The 15,580-nt window shown below is 53.1% G+C and overlaps 1 pseudogene; it reads left to right on the top strand.

Annotated features, from left to right (window-relative positions):
- Positions 1–15,580, top strand: part of LOC125752700 (adenylate cyclase type 1-like) — a 64,820-nt pseudogene that overhangs the window by 14,140 nt on the left and 35,100 nt on the right.

The raw sequence follows: 15,580 nt of genomic DNA, 5'->3' as shown, positions 1-15,580 counted from the left end.
TCGGGGTGGAGATGCTCAGGAGCCTCAGGAAGAGGAGACAGGGCAACGGCAGTGGGGACTCCGTAGACGTGGAGGGGGAGGACCTGCCACCTTCTGTGGCCCCAGGGTCAGTCTCCCCATTGGTCAGACGGTGTGGCCAGGTGACACTGTAGGGCTGGGAGGGGGCAGGGCGAGCTGCAGAGCTGGTATGCGTGTGTGTGGGCCACATGTGCGGAAACGTGTGCATTTGTGTCTGTACACACGTGTATGTCTATATGTGGAGCATGTGTGCAAGTGTCCATGCCTGTGTGTGTCTACGCGTGTGGATTTGCATTCGTGTGGACTCTGTGCATGCCAGTGTCTGTACGTGAGTGTGTGCATGTGTGTACATGTATGTGGGGATACGTGAACATATGCATGCAAACGTCGGGTGTGTGCATATATGTGTGGATGTGTGCGTAACTGCACATGTGTGGATGCGTGTGGATGCGTGTGTGGATGTGAGTGTGCGCATGTGTGCATACGAGTGTGTGGCTGAGTGTGTGTGTGCATGCAGGCACACACGTGCGTACGATCCGGAGTCCCCGGGGCTGGTCCCTGAGCGTCTCCTGCGACATCAGCCCCGCCAACTGAGGGTCTCTTGGCCGTTTTTGAGACGCTTGCACGCACAGCGTGGGGACCCCCCTTGGATGCCTCCCCGACATCCTTGAAGAAGCGACGTTTGGGGGCCGCCGCTGCGTCTTCCTCTTCTGAGTTTCCCTTTGCTCTTCCTCCTGTCTTCCATGTCCTCTGCGTTTCCTTTCGGATGTCTTTCTTTCCGTGCTCGGCGTGTGTCTGTCTTCATCTCTTCTCTTCCCGTGGCTGCCTTTCCCGACGACCACGTGAGGCTCTGGGCCTGTTGGGCCCCCGAGCTTGGGGTCGGCCGCGAGCGATGCTGCAGTGGTGGCCGCGGCGTGGACCGCACGTGCATGCAGACTCCCAGGCCTGCGCTCTAACCGCACCCCCGGCCCCGGCCCCAGGGGCGAGCGGTCACACGCACTCCTGCCGTCACGGGGCCACTCTGCGTGCTCGTGTCAGCTCCGCCAGCAAGGGCTCATCCCACAGAGGGGGGAGCCCAGACACCAGGAGGCTCAGGGCCGGCGTGTGGGCGCAGCACCTCTGCAAGACGGCAGATGTCACCCTGACCCATCAGCCCGGTGACTGCTGTTACCGTGTTGTCACTCTGGGTCCGGATATTTAGATTTTCTGCATTTTCCTACGGACGGATCCACCGGTGCTTTGAATGTAGCTTGAGGCCGCTGTGCCTTCCTCCCCGGCGTGCGCGCGGGACTTTGTGTTCTCGGCCCCGACGTTTAGACGCCGTGTTTTGAAAACGTGACTCCTTCCGAGGAGGAGTTCATCCTCGTTCATCGCCTGGGAGCAGGCCGCAGCTGTGTTGTCGGGAGAGCAGGTGCGACTTCGCGCCTCTCCCCGGCTCCGGGGGTGTCTCCCGGTTACGCCGTGTTCCATGTTCTCCTTCGAAGTTATCCGCGATCGCGCGTGGCTCCGGAGCGGTGGCCTCTGAGCTGGGGCCCGGGGCCCGCCAGTCCATGGGGGGCCTGTCGGGGGCCCGGCGTGCGTCCCGGAGAGGAGTCTGGTCTTCTTTGTCCATCCTCCACTCCCTGGCGGGCCGTGCTGCGCCTCCTAGCCCTCACTGACGCGGGACGGGCTCTCTCCACACGGTTGCCCTTCGTATTTCTTTGTGGCGTATGTGTTTGACCCCTCCTGGCCCACGCTCTGTCCCCGTGGGTGCCAACGGGCCGCTCACCGTGGAGAGGCCGGTGTCTCCTCCGGGGTGGTCCCCGTGTCCCCACGTGTGTTTCTCTCGCCTTGCTTCTCCTGGTGTAAACATTCAATAGTTCCATATTTCAGACATTTCTGTCATTTCTCTTGGTGGTTCACACGGTGCTTTTGGAACAGGAGGGTGAGGGTCACGTCCATGCATCTCTGGCTGGCCCAGAGCGGGCGAGTCCGGACTTTGACCTGCCATGTCTTCTCTGTTGGGGCCTGGGGGTCGGGTCTGTCACACGGGAGTAGGCTTGGCACACGGCGAGGGCTTGCGGGCCCGGGGGTCAGATACTCCAAAGGGACTTGGAGGGTCTTTCGCTTCCAGAACAAAGACGTCCAACCTTAGGTCTTCGAAACGGGAAAGCCTTAGAGCAGCTGATCAAGAAGAAAGAATGGGCATAAGGCGGGTGTTAGGGACGGAAGGCTCGGCGGCAGATAGAGCTGTGCTAAAAGCAGACACAAGGGAAACACTCAGGATTCGTCACTAGCAGGAGATTTGAAAACTCCGAGATGCACCAGTTCCCGCACAGTTTCCAGGATCGAAACTGGTTCGAGAAGCAAATAGAGGGCTCGGAAAGCCCGTGGCCACCCAAATGTTGACTTAGCAGTGACCATCGTCTCCGGGCCCGTGGTCACCCCTGAGCCGTGTGGGCGTCCGGGGAAGGCACCATTCCCGCTCCCACTTGTCCCGGGGATGTGGGCGCAGGGTGACTCTCCAGAGTCGCCGACGTGCAGGTCGCACACACGTGGGGAGTGGCCCCGGCTCCCGGCGCTGTGCTCCTGGGCGGTCACCCCCAGGCCCTTCCTGGCGCTGAGCGGGGAGCGGGTTTTGTCTGGACGCCTTGGCGCATCCATGTGCCACGTGTGGGGCTCTGCAGGGGCTGCGGCTACCCCGTGTGTTGTCATCCCCATGATTGCCTGGACACCGTGGAAGCAGAGCTGACAAAGTCTTCTTTTTCTTTTTTTTTTCTTAAATCTTACTTATTTAGTCATGAGAGAGAGAAAGAGGCAGAGACCCAGGCAGAGGGAGAAGCAGGCTCCATGCAGGGAGCCCGACAGGGGACTCGATCCCGGGTCTCCAGGGTCACGCCCTGGGCCGAAGGCAGGCGCTAAACTGCTGGACCACCCGGGGATCTCCCTGACAAAGTTTACTTTTTGTCTTGATCCAGTTTTGGTATCAGATAATATTGACTTTATATCAGGAGTTGGGGGGTGTTCCCTTGGGGTAAGGTGGTATCTCATTGTGGTTTTGATTCGCAATCCCCAGATGATTAATGACGTTGAGCATCTTTTCATGCACCTGTTGGCCATCTGGATGTCTTTTTTAGAGAAATGCATATTCAGATTTTCTGCCCGTTTTTTAATTGCATAATTTGGGTTTCCGAAGTGGAGTTGTCTGGGTTCTTTATATATGTTGGATACTAACCGCTTATTGAATCTACCATTTGCAGATACCTTCTCCCATTGAGTAGGTTTCATTTCTTTTTCATTTTGTTAATTATTTCCTTTGCCGTGTAAAAGCTTTTTATTTGGTACAGCCCCAATAATTTATTTTTGCTTTGCTTCACTCACATGAGGAGACATATCTAGAAAAGTCTTGCTAAGGCTGATATTTTCTGGAAAATTTTAGGTAGAATTGGTGTTAAATTTTCTTCAGTGCTTGGCAGGCATATCTAGTAAAATCATCAGGATCTGGAGATTTCTTCTATATGAATTTTATTTTTTTATTTCTTTATTTTTTATTGGTATATGAATTTTACAATTAAGAATTCAGTTTACTTAATAGGTTGCAGAACTATTCAGATGTTTTATTCACAGTATTTATATCTTACTGCGTGAGTTGTAGTGGCTTGTGCTTTGTTGAGACGCTTGTCTGTATCTTTGAAATGGTCAAATTCATGTGTGAAGTGTGACTACTGTTCCCTTTATCTTTTCGGTTTCTGCAGGGTCTGTAATGATAACGTTTCCTTCCTGATTTTGTTAATTATGTCATATCAGTCTCTCTCTCTCACTCATTTTGCTAGAGGTTTGCGTATTTTATTTGCTGTATTTAAAGGATCACATTTTTGTTTCATTGATTTTGGGTTTTTTTTTTTCCCGTTTTCAGTTTCTTTGATTTTTTCTTGTATTTATTATGATATTCCCTCCTCTAAATTTGCTTGACTTTGTTCTTCTTTGTCCAGAGTATTTAAATGGAAGCTTAGATTATTTGACAACTTTCTCTTTTTTAGTATGAGCAAATAGTCTCATAAATTTCCCTTTCAGAGCTGCGCGCCACCGATATTGGTGTGTGGTGTTCTCACTTTCATTCGGTTCTGTGTATTTTTAAAACTTTCCTATGACATCTCCTTTCAACTCCTGGATTGCTTAGAATCGTTTTGCTTAGTTTCTCAATACTTGGAGATTTTTCTGCTGTTTTCTGCTACCGATTTTTAGTTTGAGTCCGTGATTTTCAAAGACCATGCTCTAGAATTTGAATTCTTGTAAATACGCTGAATTTCGTGTCATGGCCCAGGATATGGCCTGTCTTGGTGTGAGTTCTGTGGGTGCTTGAAGACAACGTGTTTTCTGCACTTCTTGGGTGAGGTGTTTTATACTTATTGTTGACATAACTGTTGGCTGATGGTCTTCTTGAGTGCTCTGTATCGTTGCTAATCTTTGTCCAGATTTTCTATCATTTATTTTTCTTCTTAAAATTTTTTTTTAAAAAAGAGTTTACTTATTCACGAGAGAGACACACACACACACACACAGATGCAGAGACACAGGCAGAGAAGCAGGCTCCCCGTGGGGAGCCTGATGCGAGACTCGATCCCAGGACCCTGGGATCACGCCCTGAGCCAAAGGCAGATGCTCCAGCGCTGAGCCACCCGGGCGTCCCTGGGTCATACTTGTTAAAAATCACTCTGCCGATGTGTCTCTTTTGTATGTTTAGAACACTTGTCTTTCATGTAATTATCATGTCAGAGCATCCACCTGTCATTTTATGTTTTGTTTCTTTGTCCTGCTTTCCTCTGTGTTAGTCGAACGCGTTTTTAGAATTCAGCTTTGCTATATCATTGTGCCCATGAGTGCGTATCTCTCTCAGTGCTGCTTGAGGTTTTATACTAAAGACACGTAACGTCACATTCTACTGTTGTCGACATGTTACCGGGTAGGGCGAAGTGCAGAAACCCCACCTCCGTGGCCTTCAGCCTCACCTGCGACAACACGGTCTTAAATATTTCTTCTGCATACATTTGAGCCACACCAGGCAGTGCTGTATGGCTCGCGTCAACCAGCACGTAGCGGAGAAGGGAAGTCAATTTTATTCATGGATATTTTTGCTTATGTCATGTCATTTCTTCCTCCCCTATGCCCAGATGCTTCCTTTTCTCCTTTTCTTTCTGGTTACAGGTCTTTCTCTTGGGGCAGGTCTGTTGGTGACAAGGCCTCCTACTTTTCCCTCTTGATTTCTTTCATTCCCGAAGGGCTCTGGGTACACAGTTCTTTTCTCTTGCACTCGAAAAGCCGGCCACCGTCTCATGGCCTCCACGATCCCCGATGAGAAATCTGCGGTAATTCGAACCGTGTTTCTCGTGGGAGAGGCACCGTTACTCCCCCGTTGCTCTCCGGCCTCGTCCGCTGTCGTGACGTTTCTGAGGTTTGACTGTGTTGTGTCCTGGTGTGGATACCTTCGGTTTGTCTGCACTGGGGTCTTTCCAGTTTCCTGAGTGTGGAGATTTAGGTCTTTTGTCAAATTTGGTGTCTTTTCATCCACTAATTCTCTGAAGTTTTCTAGCCATTTTCTTACCCTTCTTTGGTGACTCCGTGGACATGAATGTGGGATCTTTTGTTACGGTCCCACGGGTCATTGGAGCAGCCTCTGGGGCTCCGGGGCTGCAGGTGCGACCTCGCTGATGCCGAGTGCGTCGGTCCTCCCTGGCTGTCCTCACCCACAGCTTCTGCATCACCGCCCGCGACTCCTTTTTGCAAAAGAGGGCGCTTGCCCGAGCGTAGCCAGGTCGTCCTGAGCTGGCCCCGACCGAGGGTGGTGGCTGGGTGGGGAGGCCCTGACCTGAAGGTCACCTCAGTCGGTTGGTGGTGTTTGACAATGCCGAGCCCCCTTGCTATGGCAGGAGAGTGCTGGCATTTTAAGAGCTTCCTGGGGCAGGTCACGTGAAGGCCCGCAGAGGTCAAGCCCAGGTCTGGGTCACTGCCTGGTGTCTTGGTGCAGAGGCAACGGACTGCCTGGTGTCCTTGGACCTGAATGGCGGCCTCCCCTGCCCCACAAGGACGTGGGGGGACGCGGGGACGTACAGCCCCGTCCACCGGCCCGGCCAGCCTGCCTCTGGACGCAGAGGGGTCCTGGGCAGGTGGTTGGGGGGGAGGGAGTTCGCAGACTGAGAACTCTTCACCCAGGGAAAGAACTTGGTAGAAAGAGTGGACGGATGTCCCCTTGATGAGGGAGGGGGAGGAGCGGTCCCCGGGCCAGCGTGCCTCGTACAGTGGAGTCCTGAGGATGTCCCACGTGCGTGCAGGGCTGGGGGAGGATACCCCGCGGGCTGCAGAGCGCCGGGTGCCAGCATTCGCCCTGGACCCGCAGGTGGAGTGGGTGGCTGTCACACGGGCTGTGCCTGGTTGTAGTTTTGGGACCGAGTCAGGAGGAGAGCACTGGGCCTCGGGGGTGGCGGCATGTGGCCCTTGGATGCTGCCCCCCGCCCTCCACCCGTAGTGTCCTGGAGGCTGGTTGGGATCTTGAGATGCCCAGTTGGGAGTTCACCGCTTGCTCCGACTGGGCTGGCGCTGGAGGCCTTTCTCCTGGGGCACCCGCTGGTGTCCCGGGCCGGGGCTCTGCAGGACCCCGTGTGGGGAAGGCTGCCGGGTCTTTCCTGAGGATGAAGGGGGGCAGGGTCGGCTCTCTGTCCGTTGCGGGTGCTGCCGGGCCATGAGGTGCCCTGGCAGCCTGGGCGCGGGGGTGCTGGCCTTGTGCCCTGGGGAGCAGCTGAGGCTCGGCCTCCGGGGCCTCCGGGGCCTCCTCCCTACCTGACACCTGTGGTTTTGGGGAAGCATGATGAAGGAGTCAGGGTGACGAGTTCCGTGTGGCGTTTGGGGTTCACGGACACGGCCTCCCATATTAGGGTCAGAACGTGTGTTTTGTCCGAGGCCGGGGTGCCTGGTGGCCCGGGGTTTTCTGGGTGCTGCTCTGAGCTTTCCGGGGCCTGCGCCTTTCCCCTGCCCCTCCACGAGGAAGCCTCTGCATGAGGATTCACTGGCCACCGGGGCTCTTGAGGACAGGCTGCTGATGTGAGGGGTGTGCCCTCCCCCCACTGTCCGGATCTGTCTTTCCTGGTCCCGGAGAGGACGTGTTCCCTCAGTGACTCAGTGGTCAGCAGTGCCAGCAGCCTACCGCCAACCCCCGCCCCTGCTTGGGTCGCTTACCACAGCCCCCGCCCCCAGGATGACAGGAGTCTGTAGAGTCTTAGCTTGTCCTTCCGCGGGCACACGGTTGGCAGATGTCTTCTCCCTGGCTTCAGCCAGTTTACTTACGTGGCGCGTGACTCTGCGTGCAGCCCACTTCTCAGTGTACACTCGTGTGGACCGTGGCATCCCCAGAGTGAGGGAGGGGTGTGCTGGCTGGCCCACTTCTGCTCGGGGTGGGGGCTACAGATGTGGACCTCCCCTGACCGCAGGGTGGAGGGCGGAGAGGCTGTCCCCGGGATGCATGGTCTGGGTCTTGTTCTCGGCATGAAATGTGTGACGCGGGGGCTCGCTGTCCTGTCCCCTTCTTTCTTCATCAGCTCAGGATACATCGGGCTCACCCTGGCCCAGGCGGGGCCTCCCGGGCTTGCACCCCAGCTGCGATGTCACCATCCCTTTGCATCGGCACCCAAGTCGGGGCTCACGCGGTGGACATCTGCTGGGCCTGCTCTGGGGACAGGACATGTTCCAAACACCTCTCAAGTCATCAGACTTGCCTTCCTGTTTTTGTTCATTGAATTTATTCCTGGGTATTTTATTCCCTTTGATGCAGTTGTAAATACAATCATTTTCTCCGCTTTTCCAAGCATTCATTGTTTATGTGCAGAAACACCACAGATTTCTGCGTGTTAATTTCACATCCTGAAAATTTGCCGAATTCAGGTATTAGTTCTGACGAGTTCTTGGTGGCATCTTTAGGGTTTTCTGTAGATATTAAGCCATTTGCAGAGAGAGATAGTGTGTGATTTTCTTTCCGTGCCCGGTTGCTGAGGCTGGGACTTATGCTGTTGGATGGGAGTGGCCTCCCTGTCCACTCCTGACCCTACAGGGGAAGCTCTCCTGTTCTCACTGTCGGGGCCGATGTGTGCCGTGGGCTTGGCATCCCTGGCCCTCACTGTGTCGAGAAACGTGTCCTCTGCACCTGCCGTGTGGGGAGGCTTTATCCTGAAGGGATGTTGCGTCCTGTCAAATGCTTGTTCTGCATGTGCTGAGACGATCATGTATTTCTACCCTTTCTTCGGTTAATGCGATGCATCACATCGATCGATTTGTGGATATCGAACCACCCTAGCATCCTGGGAACAAATCCCACTTGGTTGTGGTGTCCAATCCCTTGAATGTACTGTTGGAAGTGGCTTGCTCATGTTTGTTTGGGGGGATTTCTGCATCTGTGATCACTGGGGGTATTGGCATTAGTAAAAGATCCTCGTCTTTTCTGGTCAGGTCAGTGGTTTTGGGTTCAGGGTAATGCTGGCCCCATAGAGTGAATTTGGGAGCTTTCTTAAGAAGTATTGGTGATCTTCTTCAAACGTTTGTTAGAGGTCACTAGTGAAGCCATCCAGTCCTGGGCTTTTCTGTGTTGGGGGCTTTTGATCACTGCTTCAGTCTCTGTACTAGAAATGTCTGCAGATTTTCGGTTTCTTTATGATTCGGTCTTGGTAGGTTGAGTGTTTGTAGGGATTTATTCATTTCTTCTAGGTTGTCAGGTTTGCTGGTGTATAAGATGTGTCCCTTTTTATTCACTACTTGGCTCTTTCACTAGGACACGTGATTGTGTGGGCTGCAGTGGGACATGGTGGGACATGTCCATGTAGCTGTGTGTGTGGGGGGCATGCACGTGTGTATGGATATCCGCGAGTGCATTGCATACGTGCATGAGAGCGTGTGCGTATGCAGTTGTGCACATACACACGTGCATATGGACACGCTTGTTCACGTATATGTGTGCAGGTGTCCATGTGTGAGTATGTGCATGTGGGCTAAAATTTGTTTTAGATGTCTTCCTGTTATGGTTCTGCAGGATGCTGTTCTGTGGCTTTCTTTCCTCATGTCGTCTTCATGTGGAATCTTGGTCAGGCTGGTCTCCTGGAAGAGTTTGGGCATGTTTCCTCCTGTTCCACTTTCTGGAGATTTTCTTTCTCAAACTTTTAAACAATTCTTAAGAAAATTTATGTATTTGAGAGAGAGAGAGAGACAGATCACGAGAGAGCACAAGTAGGCTGAAAAGGGAGAAGCAGGCTCCCCACTGAGTGGGGAACCCAACTGGGGGCTCCCTCCCAGCACCCTGAGATCACGACCTGAGTGGAAGGCAGACGCTTAACTGACTCAGCTGCCCAGGCGCCCCTGGAAGTTTTTACGTACAGGTTCAATTTTTTAAAATAGAGCTATTATATATATATATCTATAAAATCAGGGCTTTTTCAAAAAAGATTTTATTTATTCATTCACGAGAGACACACAGAGAGAGAGAGACAGAGACACAGGCAGAGGGAGAAGCAGGCTCCCTGCAGGGAGCCCGACGCGGGATTCAATCCCGGGCCTCCAGGATCATGCCCTGGGCCGAAGGCAGGCGCTAAACTGCGGAGCCACCCAGGGTTCCCTAGATTCGGGTTTTTTATATGTCTGTGATATATCCATATACGATATGCATATGCACATATATCGGAGTGAGCTTTGTGTTTCTTAGTCTTTCGAGGAATCTGTACACGTGAGCTAAGTCACCGAGGTTGTTAGAATAAAGGTATTTATGGTATTTCCCTGTTAGCTTTCTAATATTTGCAGAAGCAGCCGTGACATCACCTCCTCCTTTTCTGACTGTGATAATTTGCGTCTTCCCTCTCTCCCCCACCATTCTGGCTGCACGTTTATCAATGTGATCAATTTTTGTAAAGAGTTTGCTTCTGGTTTCATTGATTTCTGTTTTATTGTTTTTCCTCTGATTTTTTATTATTGTGATTCTTGTGGTTTCCTTGTTTTTCTTTTACTCTTGTTTTTGTAGTTTGGGAAGATGGAAGCTGAGACTGCTGATCGGGATCTTTTCCCTCCTAACGTGAAGAGTTGGTGCCGCACACCAGGCGGGTGTCTGGCTAAGGTGGCATCCCTGCGTTGCTGCGACACTGTGTCCTCGTTTCCCGTCGGTTCAAGATGCTTTCTAATTTCCCTTTTAATTTTGGTTACACCCATGGCTTATTTAGAGATATGTTTTTTTGAGGGATTTTTTCAAAGGTCTTTCTGATTTTGACTTCACATTTAATTCTGTTGTGGTCAGAGAACACATTTTATCAAAAATTTGAGTCCTCTTAAGTACACGGTTCAGAACACGGTCTCCTCAGGAACTGAGCAACAAGATGCACTGTGCTTCCGTGCCATCCTTGTGTTCTGGGGTGTTGTGTACACACGCTGAGGCTGGCTGGGGACGGGCTGCTCACGTTCTTCCCCTGCGTCATTACTTACGTCCTGGCTCCCGGGTTTCTCAGTTCCTGATCGAGGGGTATTGAGTCTGCGACATACTTAGAGATCTGTCTGCTCCCTGTGTTCTCAAGCTCTGCTGCTTGATTTATAACATTTAGGGTTCTTAGGTCCTCTTGATGAATTAACTTTTTTAAGATGTTCTTGATTCGTGAGAGACACAGAGAGAGAGGCAGAGACACAGGCAGAGGGAGAAGCAGGCTCCATGCAGGGAGCCGGACGTGGGACTCGATCCCGGGACCACGGGATTACCCCCTGGGCCGAAGGCAGGCGCTCAACCACTGAGCCACCCAGCAGTCCCATTCTGTTTGTTTAGAGACAGAGCGTGTGTGTGCGTGTGAGCCAGGAGAGGAGCAGAGGGAGAGCTAAAACCAACCTACTGAGCCACCCACGCTCCCCTAATTAACTCTATTTTCATGAAGAAATGACCCTCGTTCCCTGGAGCCCTAACGTGCTGTGTGAGCATAGCCGTTCCAGCTTTCCTTTGATTATTGTCGGGAAGCATGTCTTTTCCATCCCCCTTTCCTTTCCCTTCCCCCAAGGGCTTCATGTCTTTTTCTCTAACGGGCTGGGTTTGTCTTTTCTCCCTTGAATCTGACTGTCTGCGTTTGCTGTGCTTTGCCGTCGGCCCGGGTTTGGTTTGTCCCATCTGTTCTGTGTCGTGGTTTTGCTTTTCCTGCCATTCTGTGGGTGTAGGGGCGCGTTCTGTGACTCTGCCCTTGCACCTCTGTTGGCTCGTGAGTGTGCACCGTTGGCTCCGGCACTGGGCTGGCTGCTCCGGGGTCTGCGGCAGGTTCCTGGACGTCGTCCGAGGATCTCGCGGACGCGCCTCCTCACGCGCCTCCCTTCCTGGCCTGTGTGAGGTTGCTGCTGTGCGTGTTTCACTTGGTGTTATAAACTCTGTTCTGCATTGTTGCCATTTACGTTTGGGCAAACGAGCCGTTCCCTTTAGAAGAGGGAAGGTGGGGTCCAGCCTGTGCGGGTCGCCCGCGGCTCTGCGTGTGGGTGCTCCGCAGGGAGGAGGGCAGCCAGCCGGCGAGGAATCCGCGCCGTCTCTGTGTTTCTGAGAAGGGTCTTCGTTTTGTCTTTATCTTTGGAAATTCTTTTCACCCGTTCCTTACAGGACCGTGGGCCATCGGGTCGTGCTGTCCAAGGAGGCCGCTCTGGTCCTCCGTACGCAACGGAGAAGATGTCTGTTTCCTCTGACTGCTTTTAAGATTTTCTCTTCATCGCCGGCTTCAAGCAGTTTGACTGTGATGTGCCTCCATGAGGTTTTCCTCACGGATTTTGGGCTTCCAGCATCGGTGGGTTTATGGTTTGATCATCTGGCAGAGAGATAGAGACGCAAAGAGACACAGAGACACAGGTAGGGAGAGCCGGTGAGACAGGGAGCAAGAGTCAGAGACAGGGAGAGAGAGAAGGAGTGGGGGGGGGGGGCCGGGGACAGACCGAGATGGGGTGGCGGGGAGAGACAGACACAGACACAGGGAAGGAGAGTCAGAGAGACAGGGACGGAGAGACAGAGACAGTGAGGGAGAGACAGAAAGACAGGGAGGGAGAGGCAGGGAATCAGGTAGGGAGACGCCGAGAGACTGGGAGGGAGACACCGAGACACAGAGAGGGAGACACAGAGACAAGGAGGGTGAGATCTAGACAGCGTGGGAGAGACAGAGAGGGAGGGAGACCGAGAGACAGGGAGGGAGAGACCGAGAGACAAAGGGCTGCGCAGGGAAGGAGTAGTGGGACCTGTTCCCGGAGGGGCTGGTTGTGGGGCCTCCTACGGGTCAGGTCTCCTCCGGGCGGCTCAGAGAGGGTGCGGGGCCCCTCCACCGGGGCTCAGGGAGGGTGCCGAGTCCATCCGCGTACGCTCAGAGGGGTTTGGATGCAGGCACCATCCAGCGTCAGGGCACGGCCTTGGGGCGGTGGCTTGAGGGCCTGGGTGGCTGAGCCCCAGGAGCGCCCCCACGGCCCTTGGCTCTTCCTCCTCCCCCCTACTCCCCTCCCCCCCCGCCCCTGTCCCCCTTCTCCCCTTCCCCCTTCAGCCTCTGCCCCACTTCCCCCCTTCCCCCATTTCCAAGCTCCCCAGGCTCCAGGGAGCACGCCCCCCCCCCCCCCGCCTTGGTCCCTATCAGGTGAGTATGGCGATTTCTGAAACTTTTGAATTTTGAAAGCATTCCCCTTTCTCCACATCCTCTCCAACATTTGTTGTGTCCTATCTGGTTCTTGTTCCCCATTCTCACGGGTGTGAGGTGGTATCTCATTGTGCTTTTGCTCTGTATTTCCCTGCCGGCCGGCGATGCAGAGCATCGTCTCGTGTGCTTGTTGTCCACGTCTATGTCTTCCTGTGTGACGTTTCTGTTCATGTCTTTTGCCCATTTCAGGGTGGCACTCTTGGTTTCTCTGCTGTTGAGTTGAATAAGTTCTTTTTTTTTTTTAATTTTTATTTATTTATGATAGTCACACAGAGAGAGAGAGAGAGAGGCAGAGACACAGGCAGAGGGAGAAGCAGGCTCCATGCACCGGAAGCCCGACGTGGGATTCGATCCCGGGTCTCCAGGATCGCGCCCTGGGCCAAAGGCAGGCGTTAAACCGCTGCGCGACCCAGGGATCCTGAGTTGAATAAGTTCTTTAGAGACCTTGGATAACTGGGCCTGTATCGGACGGGTCATTTGCACATATCTTCTTCCATTCTGGAGGTTTGTCTTTTAGTTTTCTTGAGCGTTTCTTTTGCTCTGTGGAAGCTTCTCATATTGACGAAGTCCCAGTGATTCGTTTTGGCTCTGTTTCCCTGGCCTTCATGGATGTATCTTGCAAGAAGTTGCTGTGGCCCAGTTCAAGGAGGGTGTTGTTGCCTGTGTTCTCCCCTAGGAGTTTGATGGAATCTTGTCTCCCATTTAGATCTTCCATCCATTTTGAGTTTCTCTTTGTGTCCGGAGGTGTGAGAGGATGGTCCAGTTTCATTCCTCTGCGTGTGGCTGTCCAACGTGCCCAGCAGCCTTTAGTGAAGAGACTGTCTTTTTTCCAGCGGATGGTCTTTCCTGCTTGGTCGAATGTACGGTCTTGACGGGCGAGTTGAGGGTCCACTTCTGGATTTGTCGCTTCTGTCCCATTGATCTGTGTGTCTGTTTTTGTGCCAGTACCACACTGTCTTGATGAGCACAGCTTTGTAGCACAGCCTGAAGTCCGGCATTGTGATGCCGCCAGCTGTGGTTTTCTTTTCTCATATTGCCCTGGGCGTTCGGGTTCTTTTCTGATGATTTCACACGAATCTTCCGATGATTTGTTCCAGCTCTCTGAAGAGAGCCCGTGGTATTTCTGATGATAGGGATCGCGTTCCATGTGTAAATTGCCCTGGGTCACGTGGACATTTTCCCAATATATATGAATTCTTCCAATCCAGGAGCATGGAATGGTTTTCCATCTCTTTGTGTCTTCCTCAATTTCTTTCAGACGTCTTCCGTGGTTTTTCGGGTAGAGATCCTTTATCTCTCTGGTTAGGTGTATTGCTAGGTATCTCATGCTTTTGGGTGCAATTGTCACTGGGACCGACTCCTTCATTTCTCTTTCTTCAGTCTCATCGTTGGCGTATGGAGAGGCCAGGGATTTCTGGGCATTGATTGGGTATCCTGCCACGCTGCCAAATTTGCTGTAGGAGTTCTAGCAATCTTGGGGTGGAGTCTTTTGGGTTTTCCAGGTACGGTATCATGTCATCAGCGAAGAGGGAGAGTTTGACTACTTCTTTGCCGATTTGAGCCTTTTATTTCTTTCTGTCGCTTGATTGCTGAGGCCGTGACGTCTAGTAGTATGTTGAGTAGCCTTGGTGAGAGTGGACATCCCTGTCTCTCGTTCCCGATCTTCGGGGAAAGGCTCCCAGTGTTTCCGCATTGAGGATGATTATTTGCCGTAGGCTTTCCTTTCCGTCGATGGCTTTGGGGATGCTGGGAACGTTCCCTCTATCGCTGTACTCTGAAGCGTTTGGATCAGGAATGGATGCCGTATTTTGTCAAATGCTTTCTCTGCATCTATTGAGAGGATCATCTGGTTCTTGTTTTTTCTCTTGCAGATCTGATCAGTCACACGGAGTGTTTGCCTAGTGTTGAACCAGCCTTGGGTCCCAGGGATAAATGCCACCTGGTCACGGTGAGTAACTTCTCAATGTACCATTGGATGCTATTCACTCGTATCTTGTTTAGAATCTTTGCATCCGTGTTCATTGGGGACATCGGTCTATAACTCTCCTTTTTGGTGGGGTGGGGTCTTTGTCTGCTTCTGGACTTCAGGTGATACTGTCCTTATAGAACGAGTTTAGAAGTATTCCATCTCCAGAAGCTTCAGCTGGCCTCACTGTAGTCTCTGTGGTGGGCTCTTGTTTTGGTTCAGGATGTAGCTCAGTGGCCAGAGTCGTTCGCTCCACTGAGGCAGGCGGCTGCTCCGGCATGTGCGGGAACCCGATAGCATGCACCTGGGCGTGCTCTTCCTCCAGGGTGGCCACGGGTACAGGTAGCTCTTGCATGTCGGAACAGTGAGTCAGAGGTGTTACCACCACGTGCATTGGTTTGGTCTCAGCAGCTGGCTTCTCGGCTCGAGCCGTGACCAGCTCGATCACCTCTGGCTCTGAAGCTTTAGCAGGCCCCGAGGTAGGAGCTGGGGCCGGTTGTTGAGGTGGTTCAGGATATTGCACAGGGGCAGACACTAGTTGCTCCCCTGAGCTGGGTGGCCGATCCGGCATGTGGCGGACCCTGGTAGCATGCGCCGGGACATGATGTACCACAAGGGTGGCCAAGATTGCAGGTGGGTCCTCCTTATCGGGAGAGTGAGTCAGAGGTGTGACCACCTCGTGCATTGGCTTGGTCTCAGCAGCTGGCATCTGCGCTCTGGCCAAGCACTCAGCACCGACAGCCCTGCCCAGCTCGATCACCTCAGGCCCAGAAGCTTCATCAGGCCCCACCTTCGGAGCTGGGGTGGGCTGCTGCCGTGGTTCATGATGTTGCTCAGGGGCCGAAGCTGGTTGCTGCACTGAGGCAGGTGACTCCTTTGGCATGGCATGCCGGGGACATTGATAGTG

Source organism: Canis lupus, chromosome 16 (genome assembly GCF_003254725.2).
Source record: "Canis lupus dingo isolate Sandy chromosome 16, ASM325472v2, whole genome shotgun sequence".
Taxonomy (NCBI): domain Eukaryota; kingdom Metazoa; phylum Chordata; class Mammalia; order Carnivora; family Canidae; genus Canis; species Canis lupus.
The sequence above is the reverse complement of the archived record's forward strand: the minus strand, read 5'-3'. Positions and strand labels throughout refer to the sequence as shown.